This window comes from Pristiophorus japonicus, chromosome 6 (assembly GCF_044704955.1).
Source record: "Pristiophorus japonicus isolate sPriJap1 chromosome 6, sPriJap1.hap1, whole genome shotgun sequence".
Classification (NCBI taxonomy): Eukaryota; Metazoa; Chordata; class Chondrichthyes; family Pristiophoridae; genus Pristiophorus; species Pristiophorus japonicus.
The window spans coordinates 259995647-260013426 of NC_091982.1; the positions used below are offsets into that span (position 1 = coordinate 259995647).

The following is a 17780-nucleotide window of genomic DNA, read 5'->3' on the forward strand; positions in this document are numbered from 1 at the left end:
AAAGCCATAAAAAAAGCAAACCAAGCACTCGGGTTTATTTCTAGAGGGATAGAATTGAAAAGTAGTGAACTCATGATAAACTTGTATCGATCTTTGGTTAGACCACACTTGGAGTACTGTGTACAATTCTGGTCGCCATATTATAACAATGATATAGAGGCACTGGAGAGGGTGCAGAGAAGATTATCAAGGATTATACCAGAAATGCGAGGGTATACTTATCAAAAAAGGATGAACAGGCTGGGTCTCTTTTCTTTTGAAAAGAGAAGGCTGAGGGGTGGCCTAATAGAGGTCTTTAAAATCATGGAAGGTTTTGATAGAGGAGATACAGAGCGAGTGTTTCCACTTGTGGAGAGGAGCAAAACTAGAGACCATCAATATAAGATAGTCAACATGAAATTCAATAGGGAATTCAGAAGAAACTTCTTGACCCAGAGAGTGGTGAGAAAGTGGAGCTCCCTACCACAATGAGTGGTTGAAGTGAATAGTATAGACGCATTTAAGGGGCGGTTAGATAAGCATATGAGGGAGAAGGGAATAGAGAGTTATGCTGATAGATTTAGATGAGGAAAGACAAGAGGAGGCTCGAGTGGAGCATAAACGCCGACATGGACTGGTTGGGCCAAATGGCCTGTTTCTTTGCTGTATATCTTGTGGAATCCTATGTAATGCTCTTATGTGTGCCTTATCGCATTCTTAAGCCCAGAGCATTTCTTTCATCTATCTGCTCAGTTCTTTCTTCAAAACAGTTCGATAAGATTACTAGAGCACAATCTGCCTTTCGGGTATCTGAGCTCATTGGCCCTGATTAGAGCATGTTTCCCTCAGCAGCTCAGTGGCATCTTATAGAAGTCAATGCCATCGGAGAGGCGGACCCTTCACATTCGTGCAGCAAGACAAGACACCGATAACATATGCAACATCTGGAACATTCTAGCAAAGCAACAGAGTAGCTGCCACATGCATGATTTCAGTTGTCCGGTCGAGAGGCGTCCCTTTATTTCCTAATCCTGAAAATGAATGTGTCGCTGGCAGCACATTACAAGATATAAACGACCAAGGAACAGAACTCACAGCTAAGTACTGCAATAAAGTCTGCTGTAAATGTGACCGCAAATGCATCCATTCATAGAGACACAATCCCTGGCAGAGCTCTCAGTCCTGTGGCTCGCAATGAAACAGCTTGTGGCTTTATGCAGCTCCAGTATGTCCAACACTCCACAACAGCAGTTGGAGCTAATTTGAGCGATGTTAAGATGGAAACTTTCCCAAACTATAGTCAGGCACAAGTTCAGCATGTTTCATAGTGCTGTTGGGGAGGAGTTAAACTAATATGGCAGGGGGATGGGAACCAATACAGGAAGACAAAGGGAAACAAAAAGGAGACAATAACAAAAGACAGAAAAGAGATGAGTAAAAGTGGAGGGCAGAGAAACCAAAGGCAAGAAACAAAAAGGGCCACTGAATATAAAAGGGCTGCAGGAGGGGTCAAAACTAAAAATCATGGTTTAAAAACTAGGATGAAAACACTCTACCTAAATGCACGCAGCATTCGAAATAAAGTAAATGAGTTGACGGCACAAATTATTACAAATGGGTATGATTTGGTGGCCATTACAGAAACATGGTTGCAGGGTGGCCAAGACTGGGAATTAAACATACAGGGATATCTGATGATTCAGAAAGATAGGCAAGAAGGGAAAGGAGGTCAGGTAGCTCTGTAAATAAAAGATGATATCAGGGCAGTTGTGAGGGATGATATTGGCTCCAATGAACAAAATGTTGAATCATTGTGGGTGGAGATTAGAGATAGTAAGGGGAAAAAGTCACTGGTGGGCGTAGTTTATAAGCCCCCAAATAATAACTTCACGGTGGGGTGGGCAATAATCAAGGGAATAATGGAGGCATGTGAAAAAGGAACGGCAGTAGTCATGGGGGATTTTAACCTACATATCGATTGGTCAAATCAAATCGCACGGGGTAGCCTGGAGGAGGAATTCATAGAATGCATACGGGATTGTTTCTTAGAACAGTATGTAACAGAACCTACAAGGGAGCAAGCCATCTTAGGTCTGGTCCTGTGTAATGAGACAGGAAAAATAAACGATCTCCGAGTAAAAGATCCTCTCGGAATGAGTGATCACAATATGGTTGAATTTGTAATACAGATTGAGGATGAGGAAGTTGTGTCAGAAACGAGCATACTATTCTTAAACAAAAGGGACTACAGTGGGATGAGGGCAGAGTTGGCTAAAGTAGACTGGAAACAAGGACTAAACGGTGGCACAATTGAGGAACAGTGGAGGACTTTTAAGGAGCTCTTTCATAGTGCGCAACAAAAATATATTCCAGAGAAAAAAAAAAAGGGCGGCAAGATAAGGGATAACCAGCCGTGGATAACCAAGGAAATAAAGGAAAGTATCAAATCAAAGACCAATGCGTATAAGGTGGCCAAGGTTAGTGGGAAACTAGAGGATTGGGAAAATTTTAAGCAACAGCAAAGAATGACTAAAAAAGCAATAAAGAAAGGGAAGATAGATTACGAAGGTAAACTTGCGCAAAACATAAAAACAGATAGTAAAAGCTTTTACCGATATATAAAACGGAAAAGAGTGACTAAAGTAAATGTTGGTCCCTTAGAAGATGAAAAGGGGGAATTAATAATGGGAAATGTGGAAATGGCTGAGACCTTAAACAATTATTTTGCTTCCGTCTTCACAGTGGAAGACACAAAAACCATGCCACAATTTGCAGGCCACAGGAATGTGGAAAGGGAGGACCTTGAGACAATCACTATCACTAGGGGTGTAGTGCTGGACAGGCTAATGGGACTCAAGGTCGACAAGTCCCCTGGTCCTGATGAAATGCATCCCAGGGTATTAAAAGAGATGGCGGAAGTTATAGCAGATGCATTCGTTATAATCTACCAAAATTCTCTGGACTCTGGGGAGGTACCAGCGGATTGGAAAGCAGCTAATGTAACGCCTCTGTTTAAAAAAGGGGACAGGCAAAAGGCAGGTAACTATAGGCCGGTTAGTTTAACATCTGTAGTGGGGAAAATGCTTGAAACTATCATTAAGGAAGAAATAGCGGGACATCGAGATAGGAATAGTGCAATCAAGCAGACGCAGCATGGATTCATGAAAGGGAAATCATGTTTAACTAATTTACTGGAATTCTTTGAGGATATAACGAGCATGGTGGATAGAGGTGTACCGATGGATGTGGTGTATTTAGATTTCCAAAAGGCATTCGATAAGGTGCCACACAAAAGGTTACTGCATTTGGAAAATGGTGACATGATAGGTCCAAGTCAGCATGGATTTGTGAAAGGGAAATCATGCTTGACAAATCTTCTGGAATTTTTTGAGGATGTTTCCAGTAAAGTGGACAAAGGAGAACCAGTTGATGTGGTATATTTGGACTTTCAGAAGGCTTTCGACAAGGTCCCACATAAGAGATTAATGTGCAAAGTTAAAGCACATGGGATTGGGGGTAGTGTGCTGACGTGGATTGAGAACTGGTTGTCAGACAGGAAGCAAAGAGTAGGAGTAAATGTGTACTTTTCAGAATGGCAGGCAGTGACTAGTGGGGTACCGCAAGGTTCTGTGCTGGGGCCCCAGCTGTTTACATTGTACATTAATGATTTAGACGAGGAGATTAAATGTAGTATCTCCAAATTTGCGGATGACACTAAGTTGGGTGGCAGTGTGAGCTGCGAGGAGGATGCTATGAGGCTGCAGAGTGACTTGGATAGGTTAGGTGAGTGGGTAAATGAATGGCAGATGAAGTATAATGTGGATATATGTGAGGTTATCCATTTTGGTGGTAAAAACAGAGAGACAAACAATTATCTGAATGGTGACAGATTAGGAAAAGGGAAGGTGCAACGAGACCTGGGTGTCATGGTACATCAGTCATTGAAGGTTGGCATGCAGGTACAGCAGGCGGTTAAGAAAGCAAATGGCATGTTGGCCTTCATAGCGAGGGGATTTGAGTACAGGGGCAGGGAGGTGTTGCTACAGTTGTACAGGGCCTTGGTGAGGCCACACCTGGAGTATTGTGTACAGTTTTGGTCTCCTAACTTGAGGAAGGACATTCTTGCTATTGAGGGAGTGCAGCGAAGATTCACCAGACTGATTCCCTAGATGGTGGGACTGACCTATCAAGAAAGGCTGGATCAACTGGGCTTGTATTCACTGGAGTTCAGAAGAATGAGAGGGGACCTCATACCAACGTTTAAAATTCTGACGGGTTTAGACAGGTTAGATGCAGGAAGAATGTTCCCAATGTTGGGGAAGTCCAGAACCAGGGGTCACAGTCTAAGGATAAGGGGTAAGCCATTTAGGACCGAGATGAGGAGAAACTTCTTCACCCAGAGAGTGGTGAACCTGTGGAATTCTCTACCACAGAAAGTAGTTGAGGCCAATTCACTAAATATATTCAAAAGGGAGTTAGATGAAGTCCTTACTACTCGGGGGATCAAGGGCTATGGCGAGAAAGCAGAAATGGGGTACTAAAGTTTCATGCTCAGCCATGAACTCATTGAATGGCGGTGCAGGCTAGAAGGGCTGAATGGCCTGCTCCTGCACCTATTTTCTATGTTTCTATGTTTCTAAGATAAAGGTACGCGGAGTCAGAGGAAATGTATTAGCATGGGTAGAGAATTGGTTGGCGAACAGAAAGCAGAGAGTCGGGATAAATGGGTCCTTTTCGGGTTGGAAATCGGTGGTTAGTGGTGTGCCACAGGGATCAGTGCTGGGACCACAACTGTTTACAATATACATAGATGACCTAGAAGAGGGGACAGAGTGTAGTGCAACAAAATTTGCAGATGACACTAAGATTAGTGGGAAAGCGGGTTGTGTAGAGGACTCAGAGAGGCTGCAAGGAGATTTGGATAGGTTAAGCGAATGGGCTAAGGTTTGGCAGATGGAATATAATGTCGGAAAGTGTGAGGTCATCCACCTTAGGAAAAAAAACAGTAAAAGGGAATATTATTTGAATGGGGAGAAATTACAACATGCTGTGGTGCAGAGAGACCTGGGGGTCCTTGTGCATGAATCCCAAAAGGTTAGTTTGCAGGTGCAGCAGATAATCAGGAAGGCGAATGGAATGTTGGCCTTCATTGCGAGAGGGATGGAGTACAAAAGCAGGGCGGTCTTGCTGCAACTGTATAAGGTATTGGTAAGGCCGCACCTGGAGTATTGCATGCAGTTTTGGTCACCTTACTTAAGGAAGGATGTACTAGCTTTGGAAGGGGTACAGAGACGATTCACTAGATTGATTCAAGAAATGAGGGGTTACCTTATGATGATAGATTGAGTAGACTGGGTCTTTACTCGTTGGAGTTCAGAAGGATGAGGGGTGATCTTATAGAAACATTTAAAATCATGAAAGGGATAGACAAGATAGAGCCAGAGGAGGCTCGAGGGGCTAGATGGCCTACTCCTGTTCCTAATTCTTATGTTCTTATGTTCTTATAGGCCCTCGAGCCTGCTCCGCCTTTCAATAAGATCACGGTTGACCTCAACTCCACTTTCCTGCCTGATCTCCATATCCTTTAATTCCCCTAGATTCAAAATTCTATCTATCTCAGCCTTGAATATATTCAGAGACTCAGCATCCACAGCCCTATGGGGTAAAGAATTCAAAAGATTCACAATCCTCTGAGTGAAGAAATTGCTCCTCATCTTAGTCTCAAATGGCCGACTCCTTATCCTGAGACTATGCCCCCTAGTTCTAGACCCTCCAGCCAGGGGGAAACAACATCTCAGCACTACCCTATCAAGTTTCTCTGCTCCAGAGCACTTAACACAACTAATTGTTCACACCTTGGCACATCAGACGACAGTTACCCATGTTATGGGGCAGTGAGGCCTGAGGCTTGCAGAACATTCAATGTGCATTGCACTTGATAGAACTGCAGCACTCCGAGATTGTGCACGAGCATTGCATTAGGATCATTCAGGTCCCCCCAAAAATTCTTATTAGGACTGGACCCCATTATATGGTTAGAGTACCTGAATAATGCTCAAGTAGTTCAGTGGTTATATAAATCAGGCACAAACCCTCCCCGCTCCCTGCCCCTGAAGCTGTTTCTTTCTTTCTTTTCTTCTCCTTGTCTCTAATGGCAACTGGTCATTATCCCATCATTCACACCCTATCGTGACTAATGTTTTTCTAACTCCTGGCATTACCTTTTGAATTTGGGCCGTCATCCATTTTGTCTCTCCAATCTCTCCTGTCTTCCACCCTATCACAGACCTTCCCTTTTGTTCGATCTTTGCCTCCTCCTTTCAGTGCTTGTTTAGAATCCGTTCTTTCCGAACACACTCCAGTTCTGATGAAGGGTCATCAACCTGAAACGTTAACTCTGCTTTCTCTCCACAGATGCTGCCTGACCCGCTGAGATTTCCAGCATTTTCTGTTTTTATGACTGCAAAGGTAGGTCTTTGCTGTTAAGGTGGCGGGGGGGGGTGGGGGGTGGGGGTTACATTCATTTGCAGATGCTGCCAGTAACAGCTGTCTTTCCATCTATTCCGCTACTTCTATGCCGTTGAGATGTGTAGCCATTTTGCTGCCTTGCCATAAAGGAAATTACAGACAGCTTCTTAAAGTTGCAATGCGTCTGCCGAGTTAGCCCGTTTCCCCAGGGTTATTTCATACTCTGCTATCTATTCGGTATCCCTCTGGGCAGCCTTCTATAGTTGCAAGTTCAAGAGGAGGAATTTGAAAGGAGGCATACCAGGCAGATATGTTTTCACCTCAGACGTCAATCAGGAGTTGCCATTAATCTGCCACCTGTATGTTCAGACAATCCTACCTGTACATGTCCAAAGAACACCTGCAGGCAACAACTATGATTCGTGAAGGAGATCTTCACTGAATTGTGCACACGCATGAAGCCAGACCTAGAAATCAATTCCCAAGTAGGGGGAGCTCAGTCAGTGGCTGTCAAGGGAAAAATTAGTTTGTCCTTTTTTGTCACTGAGACTTTCCAATCAGCGGCAGAAGATATCTACCAAATCTCCCAACCTGCAGTGGATAATTGCACCATGCAGGTCACAAATGCCTTGTTTGACCTGGCCATTCAGTTTATCTATTTTCTCTAAGGTAAACACACAGGAACATGAGAGAAGCCTGGGCTTTTGCTGTCTGGTTAGTTTCTTCAAACTGTCAGTATTGTTGAAGGCACACTGGCCATAGTGGCCCGTACGGTTAATGTCACCCGCTTGGCGAACAGAGAGTCTCACTCCAAGAATGTACCATTGGTCTGTGACCATAGGTTTAGATTCATGCACATGAATACCTGCTAAGAACATAAGAACATAAGAACATAAGAATTAGGAACAGGAGTAGGCCATCTAGCCCCTCGAGCCTGCTCCGCCATTCAAAAAGATCATGGCTGATCTGGCCGTGGACTCAGCTCCACTTACCCGCCCGCTCCCCATAACCCTTAATTCCCTTATTGGTTAAAAATCTATCTCTCTGTGACTTGAATACATTCAATGAGCTAGCCTCAGCTGCTTCCTTGGGCAGAGAATTCCACAGATTCACAACCCTCTGGGAGAAGAAATTCCTTCTCAACTCGGTTTTAAATTGGCTCCCCCGTATTTTGAGGCTGTGCCCCCTAGTTCTAGTCTCCCCGACCAGTGGAAACAACCTCTCTGCCTCTATCTTGTCTATCCCTGTCATTATTTTAAATGTTTCGATAAGATCACCCCTCATCCTTCTGAACTCCAACGAGTAAAGACCCAGTCTACTCAATCTATCATCATAAGGTAACCCCCTCATCTCCGGAATCAGCCTACCCAGACCAAATAAAATCACCGTCATAGTCAGGACCTATGAATACGACAGTATTTCTCCACAGCCACCTTGCTCTGCCCCATCACAAATGAAGTGTCACAATATAAGAGAGTATCAGTTAAGCCAAATTTTATTTACCCTAACTGAATACACTGCAGTTGTGTTTTCTCCAACTTTACCCATTCTGAAAGTGAATGATGTGTATCTTCTACATTCTAAACATGTACTAAATAATTCCCCAGTGGGAGGTGGAAGTGAGGTCGCTGACTGCTGGACGTTACTGTCCATCTCGAGGGAGGAAGGTGATTGGATGCTTTCTGGTACGGGCTCTGTACATGGTATGGCAAGAACCACCATTGTTGCTATGGTGGTTGCCTATGCTATTTGGTACACATGGAGTTATTTGAAAGGGGCAATGGGTGGTATAAAGGTGGCATCACCTCAGGGGCCTTTCCATCACAAATGTCAGCTCCTGCCATTCCCCTGCGGCAGGGAGCTCCATCCACATAGCCAGAATTCAATGCATGAACAAACTTCTGTGCAGCAATGAAGTTGCTGAAACCCTGTGCCACTGCTGTCTCAATCTGATTCGCCAACATACTGAATCCAAACAAGACAGGCTTCTGTCGACTGGAGCCCAAGGTCTCAAGAGTTCAATTATGCTGGAAGTGAAACCTGAGCCAAGGACTTCAGCCAAGTGTAGCTCTGCTGCAGAGGACCGTGGGGTGACTTCGACACACAGCCACAAACTGTACAGACTCCTTGGCAGTCGGGACTTCGGTGAGAGGCCTATAAAAGGCACAACAGGGAGTCCGGGGCCCAACGTCGAGGAGGTGCGAGGAGAGGCGTGGCTTGTGCAGCTACAGGGAGAAGGCAAAAAAGTAGAAAGAAATAGAAAGGTGACATCACAGCCAAAGGGGTAAGTGATTGGCTGGTGATTGGTGAGTAGTTTTTCTTTTTTCTCTTCTATAACAGTGAGTAAACTTTTGCATTATTGTTGCCAATTTAAGTGTATCTAAGGGTTAAGTCATGGCAGGAGAGCTCGGTCACATGATATGCTCCTCCTGTACCATGTGGGAACTCAGGGACACTTCCGGTGCCCCTGACAACTACGTGTGCGGAAAGTGTATCCGCCTCCAGCTCCTGACGGTCCGCATTGCGGAATTGGAGCTGAGGGTGGATTTACTCTGGAGCATCCACAATGCTGAGAATGACGTGAGTAGCACGTGTAGCGAGTTGGTTTTACCGCAGGTGAAGGGTCCACAGCCAGATAGGGAATGGAACACCAGCAGGAAGAGTAGTGCAAGGAAGGTAGTGCAGGGGTCCCCTGCGGTCATCCCCCTACAAAACAGATACACCACTTTGAGTACTGTTGAGGGGGATGACTCATCAGGGGAGGGCAGCAGCAGCCAAGTTCATGGCACCGTAGCTGGCCCTGCTGCACAGGAGGGCAGGAAAAAGAGTGGGAGAGCGATAGTAATAGGGGATTCAATCGTAAGGGGAATAGATAGGTGTTTCTGCGGCCGCAACCAAGACTCTAGGATGGTATGTTGCCTCCCTGGTGCAAGGGTCAAGGATGTCTCGGAGCAGGTGCAGGACATTCTGAAAAGGGAGGGTGAACAGCCAGTTGTCGTGGTGCACATTGGTACGAACGATATAGGTAAAAAAAGGAATGAGGCCCTACGAGACGAATTTAAGGAGCTAGGAGCTAAATTAAAACATAGGACCTCAAAAGTAGTAATCTCAGGATTTCTACCAGTGCCACGAGTTAGTCAGAGTAGGAATCGCAGGCTAGCTCAGATGAATACGTGGCTTGAGCAGTGGTGCAGCAGGGAGGGATTCAAATTCCTGGGGCATTGGAACCGATTCTGGGGGAGGTGGGACCAGTACAAACCGGACGGTCTGCACCTGGGCAGGACTGGAACCAATGTCCTAGGGGGAGTGTTTGCTAGTACTGTTGGGGAGGAGTTAAACTAATATGGCAGGGGGATGGGAACCAATGCAGGGAGACAGAGGGAAACAAAATGGAGACAAAAGCAAAAGACAGAAAGGAGATGAGTAAAAGTGGAGGGCAGAGAAACCCAAGGCAAAGAACAAAAAGGGCCACTGTACAGCAAAATTCAAAAGGGTCAAAGTGTAATAAAAAGGCAAGCATGAAAGCTCGGTGCCTCAATGCAAGGAGTATTCGGAACCCAGGAGAGGGCTCTGAGCTAGTTAGAGTGGGTGAGAACTCAGATCAACAGGACCCCAAGAAAGAATGCAAAAGGCAGGAGGCAACAGAGCAGAGTAGCACTGGGGTAAGTGTAAACTACAAGGTGACAGGAAGGGACAATATGTGTGAATATAAAGGGGCTGCAGGAGGGGTCAAAACTAAAAATTATCGTTTAAAAACTAATATTAAAACATTCTACCTAAACGCACGCAGCATTCGAAATAAAGTAAATGAGTTGACGGCACAAATCATTACAAATGGGTATGATTTGGTGGCCATTACAGAAATGTGGTTGCATGGTGGCCAAGACTGGGAATTAAACATACAGGGGTATCTGACAATTCGGAAAGATAGACAAGAAGGGAAAGGAGGTCGGGTAGCTCTGTTAATAAAGGATGATATCAGGGCAGTTGTGAGAGACGATATTGGCTCTAATGAACAAAATGTTGAATCATTGTGGGTGGAGATTAGAGATAGTAAGGGGAAAAAGTCACTGGTGGGCGTAGTTTATAGGCCCCCAAATAATAACTTCATAGTGGGGCGGGCAATAATCAAGGGAATAATGGAGGCATGTGAAAAAGGAACGGCAGTAATCATGGGGGATTTTAACCTACATATCGATTGGTCAAATCAAATCGCATGGGGTAGCCTGGAAGAGGAATTCATAGAATGCATACGGGATTGTTTCTTAGAACGGTATGCTACAGAACCTACAAGGGAGCAAGCCATCTTAGATCTGGTCCTGTGTAATGAGACAGGAATAATAAACGATCTCCGAGTAAAAGATCCTCTCGGAATGAGTGATCACCGTATGGTTGAATTTGTAATACAGATTGAGGGTGAGGAAGTTGTGTCAGAAACGAGCGTACTATGATTAAACAAAAGGGACTACAGTGGGATGAGGGCAGAGTTGGCTAAAGTAGACTGGAAACACAGACTAAACGGTGGCACAATTGAGGAACAGTGGAGGACTTTTAAGGAGCTCTTTCATAGTGCTCAACAAAAATATATTCCAGTGAAAAAGAAGGGCGGTAAGAGAAGGGATAACCAGTCGTGGATAACCAAGGAAATAAGAGAGAGTATCAAATTAAAAACCAATGCGCATAAGGTGGCCAAGGTTAGTGGGAAGCTAGAGGATTGGGAAAATTTTAAACGACAGCAAAGAATGACTAAGAAAGCAATAAAGAAAGGAAAGATAGATTACGAAAGTAAACTTGCGCAAAACATAAAAACAGATAGTAAAAGCTTTTACCGATATATAAAACGGAAAAGAGTGACTAAAGTAAATGTTGGTCCCTTAGAAGATGAGAAGGGGGATTTAATAATGGGAAATGTGGAAATGGCTGAGACCTTAAGCAATTATTTTGCTTCGGTCTTCACAGTGGAAGACACAAAAACCATGCCAAAAATTGCTGGTCACGGGAATGTGGGAAGGGAGGACCTTGAGATAATCACTATCACTAGGGAGGTAGTGCTGGATAGGCTCATGGGACGCAAGGTAGACAAGTCCCCTGGTCCAGATGAAATGCATCCCAGGGTATTAAAAGAGATGGCGGAAGTTAAAGCAGATGCATTCGTTATAAGCTACCAAAATTCTCTGGACTCTGGGGAGGTACCAGCGGATTGGAAAGCAACTAATGTAACGCCTCTGTTTAAAAAAGGGGGCAGACAAAAGGCAGGTAACTATAGGCCGGTTAGTTTAACATCTGTAGTGGGGAAAATGCTTGAAGCTATCATTAAGGAAGAAATAGCGGGACATCTAGATAGGAATAGTGCAATCAAGCAGACGCAACATGGATTCATGAAGGGTAAATCATGTTTAACTAATATACTGGAATTCTTTGAGGATATAACGAGCATGGTGAATAGAGGTGTACCGATGGATGTGGTGTATTTAGATTTCCAAAAGGCATTCGATAAGGTGCCACGCAAAAGGTTACTGCAGAAGATAAAGGTACGCGGAGTCAGAGGAAATGTATTAGCATGGATAGAGAATTGGCTGGCTAACAGAAAGCAGAGAGTCGGGATAAATGGGTCTTTTTCAGGTTGGAAATCGGTGGTTAGTGGTGTACCACAGGGATCGGTGCTGGGACCACAACTGTTTACAATATACATAGATGACCTGGAAGAGGGGACAGAGTGTAGTGTAACAAAATTTGCAGATGACACAAAGATTAGTGGGAAAGCGGGTTGTGTAGAGGACACAGAGAGGCTGCAAAGAGATTTAGATATGTTAAGCGAATGGGCTAAGGTTTGGCAGATGGAATACAATGTCGGAAAATGTGAGGTCATCCACCTTGGAAAAAAAAAACAGTAAAGGGAATATTATTTGAATGGGGAGAAATTACAACATGTTGCGGTTGAGGGACCTGGGGGTCCTTGTGCATGAAACTCTTTTTGGTTGTAAGCCAACGACGACGAGATTGGGATTCGAACCATAGCGTGCAGAGCACAATGGATTAGTAGTCCATCGCCTTAACCTCTCGGCCACCTCGTCTCTGCTCCTTGTGCATGAATCCCAAAAAGTTAGTTTGCAGGTGCAGCAGGTAATCAGGAAGGCGAATGGAATGTTGGCCTTCATTGCGAGAGGGATGGAGTACAAAAGCAGGGAGGTCCTGCTGCAACTGTAAGGGTATTGGTGAGGCTGCACCTGGAGTACTACGTGCAGTTTTGGTCACCTTACTTAAGGAAGGATATACTAGCTTTGGAGGGGGTACAGAGACGATTCACTAGACTGATTCCGGAGATGAGGGGGTTACCTTATGATGATAGATTGAGTAGACTGGGTCTTTACTCGTTGGAGTTCAGAAGGATGAGGGGTGATCTTATAGAAACATTTAAAATAATGAAAGGGATAGACAAGATAGAGGCAGAGAGGTTGTTTCCACTGGTCGGGGAGACTAGAACTAGGGGGCACAGTCTCAAAATACGGGGGAGCCAATTTAAAACCGAGGTTAGGAGGAATTTCTTCTCCCAGAGGGTTGTGAATCTGTGGAATTCTCTGCCCAAGGAAGCAGTTGAGGCTAGCTCATTGAATGTATTCAAGTCACAGATAGATAGATTTTTAACCAATAAGGGAATTAAGGGTTACGGGGAGCGGGCGGGTAAGTGGAGCTGAGTCCACGGCCAGATCAGCCATGATCTTGTTGAATGGCGGAGCAGGCTCGAGGGGCTAGATGGCCTACTCCTGTTCCTAATTCTTATGTTCTCATGTTCTTATGAATGCTTTCCAATGACCCCATGAACTGCTGTTGATAAGTTACCAAACTGCCTTTGGAGGCAAATCCCATGAGATCTGAACCCCTGGGTTCAGTAACTAAAATAGGCCTTAAGCTGGTCCTCAAGTCAACGTTGAGACTTCCGGAATTGCTTCTTCTCACTCAGTGCTCTGTGTTTCACAAAGCATTCTATCAAGCAACTCACTACCTGCCCCCTTTTCCGAGAGTGGATACATCTGTGCTGGCACAGCATCCTCTGACAGAACCAGTTGAGATGGGCCATTAGCTGCCTGGAGAAACACAATGTTCGTAGTAAGGCAGCCTTGGGAACAGAGTTATATGGATTATGCGACAGTGCTGCAACATATATTGGTACATGAATGGGTGAATGAGGAGACACGGAATGAAAAGCAAAGATTGATGCCATAAGTTTGGGGAAGGCAACAAACTCAAGTGTCCTCATTCCTTCTATACCCAGAACCTCCAAGACCCTCTCCTCGTGAGGTGTGAAGGCTCAAAGATTCAGTGAAACACCTCTCATCAACAGATGCTGGCAACATTTATGTGCAGCCTTCTCCGGCAATCACATCGAAAAGGGACATCTGTTGTTCTAAGGAATGAAAGAAAAGATGTGTTTAACCCAAGTGCCCAGACAAGCAGTCACCTTATGCAGATGTGTTAATGTGCAGCATGTAGGTACCAGATGTGGGTAGTGTGCTTAGTGTATCTTGTTTGTTGCAGTTAATGGAGCACAGGGCAAATGTCTTGACCTACTAGCAATGCAGAGCGCTCGAGAAAAAGTCAGGCTTACCTGATAAGTGCCTGAGCAATTGCGCAAATCTGTGCCTTGTCCCCTGTAATGAAGTGATGTTCAGACGAATTATAAAGCAATGTTTTGAAAGGAAGCAAGGTGTGAAAAAAGACTTGCATTTATATAGCGCCTTTCACCGGACGTCTCAATGCGCTTTACAGCCAATGTAGTACTTTTGGAGTGTAGTCGCTGTTGTAATGTGGGAAATGTGGCAGCCAATTTGCACACAAGCAAGCTTCCACAAACAGCAATGTGATAATGGCCAGATAATCTGTTTTTTTGTTATGTTGATTGAAGGATAAATATTTGCCAGGGCACCGGGGATAACTCCCCTGTTCTTCTTTGAAATAGTGCCCTGGGATCTTTTACGTCCACTTGAGAGATCAGATGGGCCGTGGTTTAATATCTCATCCAAAAGACAGCACTATAAGAACAAAGGAGCAGGAGTAGGCCATACGGCCCTTTGAGCCTGCTCCGCTATTTAATACAATCATAGCTGATTCGATCATGGACTCAGGTCCACTTCCCTGCCCGCTCCCCATAACCCCTTATTCCCTTATTGGTTAAGAAACTGTCTATCTCTGTCTTAAATGTATTCAATGAACCAGCCTCCACACCTCTCTGTGGCAGCGAATTTCACAGATTTACAACCCTCTCAGAGAAGAAATTCTTCCTCATCTCAGTTTTAAATGGGCGATTCCTTATTCGAAGATTATGCCCCCTTGTTCTAATCTCCCCAATCAGTGGAAACATTCTCTCGGCATCCACCTTATCAAGCCCCCTGAAGGGGCCCAAGTTTCCACAAGAAAAAAAACGGGCGCCCCTCCGAGCTGGGCGCCCGTTTTTCGCGCCTAAAACGGCGCCTAAAAGAATCCTCGGTATTCTCCACCGACTTACAGGTCCTCTGGCCCTCGGCGCAGTCAGCACGAGCTGTGGGGGGGCGGAGCCAGGTCCCTGCGCTGAAAACAGTGCCGGGACCTCTGCACATGCGCGCTACAGTCGGCACGCAAGTGCAGTAGCTCCAGGCGCCGAACTGTGTGGGAGGGGCCCGAAGCACGCAGCCCCTAGCCCTGGCCCAATGGCCTCACTGGGGCTGCGTGAATGAGGCTCCTCCCACGGACAGCTCCTGCCCCCCCCCGCGACCAGACCCGACACTCGCACCACCCCACCCCCCCCCCGCCGACCCGACCCGACCAGACACCCGCTCCCCCCCCCCCCGACCCGACACCCGCTCCCCCACCCCCGACCCGACACCCACTACCCCCCCGCCCCGACCCGAGACCTGACACCCGCTCCCCCGCCCCCCCCCCGCCCCGACCCGACACCTGCTCCCCCCCCGACTGACCCGACCCGCGCTCCTGTATCCCCCCCACCGCCCCCGCTCTCTCTCCCCCCCACGCTCTCTCTCCCCCCCTCCCCGCTCTCCCTCCCCCCCTACCCCCCTCCCCTCTCTCCCTCCCCCCCTCCCCTCTCTCCCTTCCCCCCCCTCCCCTCTCTCCCTCCCCCCTCCCCTCCCCTCTCTCCCTCCCCCCTCCCCTCTCTCCCTCCCCCCTCCCCTCCCCTCTCTCTCCCCCCCCCTCCCCCCTCTCTCTCCCCCCCTCCCCCTCTCTCTCTCCCCCCCCTCTCTCTCCCCTCCCCCCCTCTCTCTCTCCCCCCTCCCCCCTCTCTCTCTCCCCCCCTCCCCCTCTCTCCCTCCCCCCCTCCCCTCCCCTCTCTCCCTCCCCCCCTCCCCTCTCTCTCTCTCCCCCCTCCCCTCTCTCTCCCCCCCCTCCCCTCTCTCTCCCCCCCTCCCCCACCCCCTCCCCCTCTCTCTCTCCCCCTCTCTCTTTCCCCCCCTCCCCCCTCTCTCTCTCCCCCCCTCCCCTCTCTCTCCCCCCCCTCCCCTCTCTCTCCCCCCCTCCCCCTCTCTCTCACCCCCTCCCCCTCTCTCTCTCCCCCCCTCCCTCTCCCTCCCCCCCTCCCCTCTCTCTCTCCCCCCTCCCTCTCCCTCCCCCCCTCTCTCTCCTTCCCTCCCTCTCTCTCCTTCCCTCCCCTCTCTCTCCCTCCCTCCCTCCCCCCCTCTCTCTCCCTCCCTCCCCCCCTCTCTCTCCCTCCCTCCCCCCCTCTCTCTCCCTCCCTCCCCCCTCTCTCTCCCTCCCCCCCCTCTCTCTCCCTCCCTCTCTCTTCCTCCCTCTCTCTCCCTCCCTCCCTCCCCCCTCTCTCTCCCTCCCTCCCTCCCTCCCTCCCTCCCCTCTCTCTCTCTCTCTCTCCCTCCCTCCCCCTCTCTCTCTCCCCCCTCCCCCCTCTCTCTCTCCCCCCTCCCGCTCCCTCCCCCCTCTCCCTCCCCCCTCTCTCTCTCCCCCCTCCCCCCTCTCTCTCTCTCCCCACCCTCCCCTCTCTCTCTCCCCCCTCCCCTCTCTCTCTCCCACCCTCCCTCCCCCTCCCCCCCCTCTCTCCCTCCCCCCCTCTCCCTCCCTCCCTCCCCCCCTCTCTCTCCCTCCCTCTCTCTCCCTCCCTCCCTCCCCTCTCTCTCTCTCCCTCCCTCCCCCTCTCTCTCCCTCCCTCCCCCCCTCTCCCTCCCTCCCTCCCCCCCTCTCCCTCCCTCCCTCCCCCCCTCTCTCTCCCTCCCTCCCTCCCCTCTCTCTCTCTCTCTCTCTCCCTCCCTCCCCCCCCCCCCCTCTCTCTCTCCCTCCCTCTCTCTCTCTCTCTCTCTCCCCCTCCCGCTCAGCGACACAAACAGCTGCAGAATTCTCCCTGGCTGAAGCACTTTCACACAGGTAGGAAGATGGTTTATTTAATCTTTTCTTGGCTTATAAATGTTTATTCAGGTTGGATTTATTTGTATAATATTTGTAGAAGTATAAATAAGGATTTATTGTCAAATTTAATGAGTTCCCTTCCCCCCACCTCCCCCCACCTCGTTCTGGACGCCTAATTTGTAACCTGCGCCTGATTTTTTAATGTGTAGAACAGGTTTTATCAGTTCTACAAAAATCTTCACTGGCTCCATTCTACATTAGTTTGGAGTACATTTTCACTGTGGAAACTTTGAAATCAGGCGTCAGTGGCCGGACACGCCCCCTTTTGAAGAAAAAATTCTGTTCTAAACTAGAACTGTTCTACCTGACTAGAACTGCAGAAAAAAAAATGTGGAGAATTGCGATTTCTAAAATAGTCCGTTCTCCACCAGTTGCTCCTAAAAATCAGGCGCGAATCATGTGGAAACTTGGGCCCATAGTCTTATACGTTTCGATAAAATCACCTCTCATTCTTCTGAATTCTAATGCACTGAAGTGTCAGCCTAGATTGTTTTGAGCTCAAGACCCTGGACTTGAACCCACAACCTTCTGACTCAGAGGAGAGAGAGTTACCCACTGAGCCACAGCGGACTGATGTGAGCATGGCTTACATTGGCAACTTTGCTGTGAGCAGAAGATTTCTTCCTGACCTGCTCCTTCTGTGAACAGCTAGCACTGCACCCATCCATTCAGTCACTTCCATTCACGTAGCTCTGGCACGGACACTCATTGGCAGGTCGCTGTTATACTACAAAAAAGAATCAACCCTCTTTGCAGGAACTCCTGTACCAAAACCTCAAAAGCTGCTTCATTAAAGGCAGTTGCATGTCTTCTTGCAGCCGTTTCTCCACCTGCTCAGTGGCAGGAACATGGGGGACAGTGGTAGGCTTTAAAGATCAGCTTCCCAGGATATCTTGACCCTTGGAGCACTCTCATCACATTACCCATTT

At 47.5% G+C, this 17780-nt stretch overlaps 1 protein-coding gene and 1 non-coding gene across 2 annotated transcripts in view; both read right to left on the minus strand.

The window, feature by feature from the left end:
• The window catches only part of LOC139266308 (multiple epidermal growth factor-like domains protein 6), a 496732-nt gene that overhangs the window by 215671 nt on the left and 263281 nt on the right, over positions 1 to 17780 (minus strand). The gene's annotated exons all lie outside the window — the stretch shown is intronic.
• On the minus strand, positions 12440 to 12521 carry trnas-acu (transfer RNA serine (anticodon ACU)). The gene has a single exon. It is a non-coding gene; the product is annotated as a tRNA-Ser (tRNA).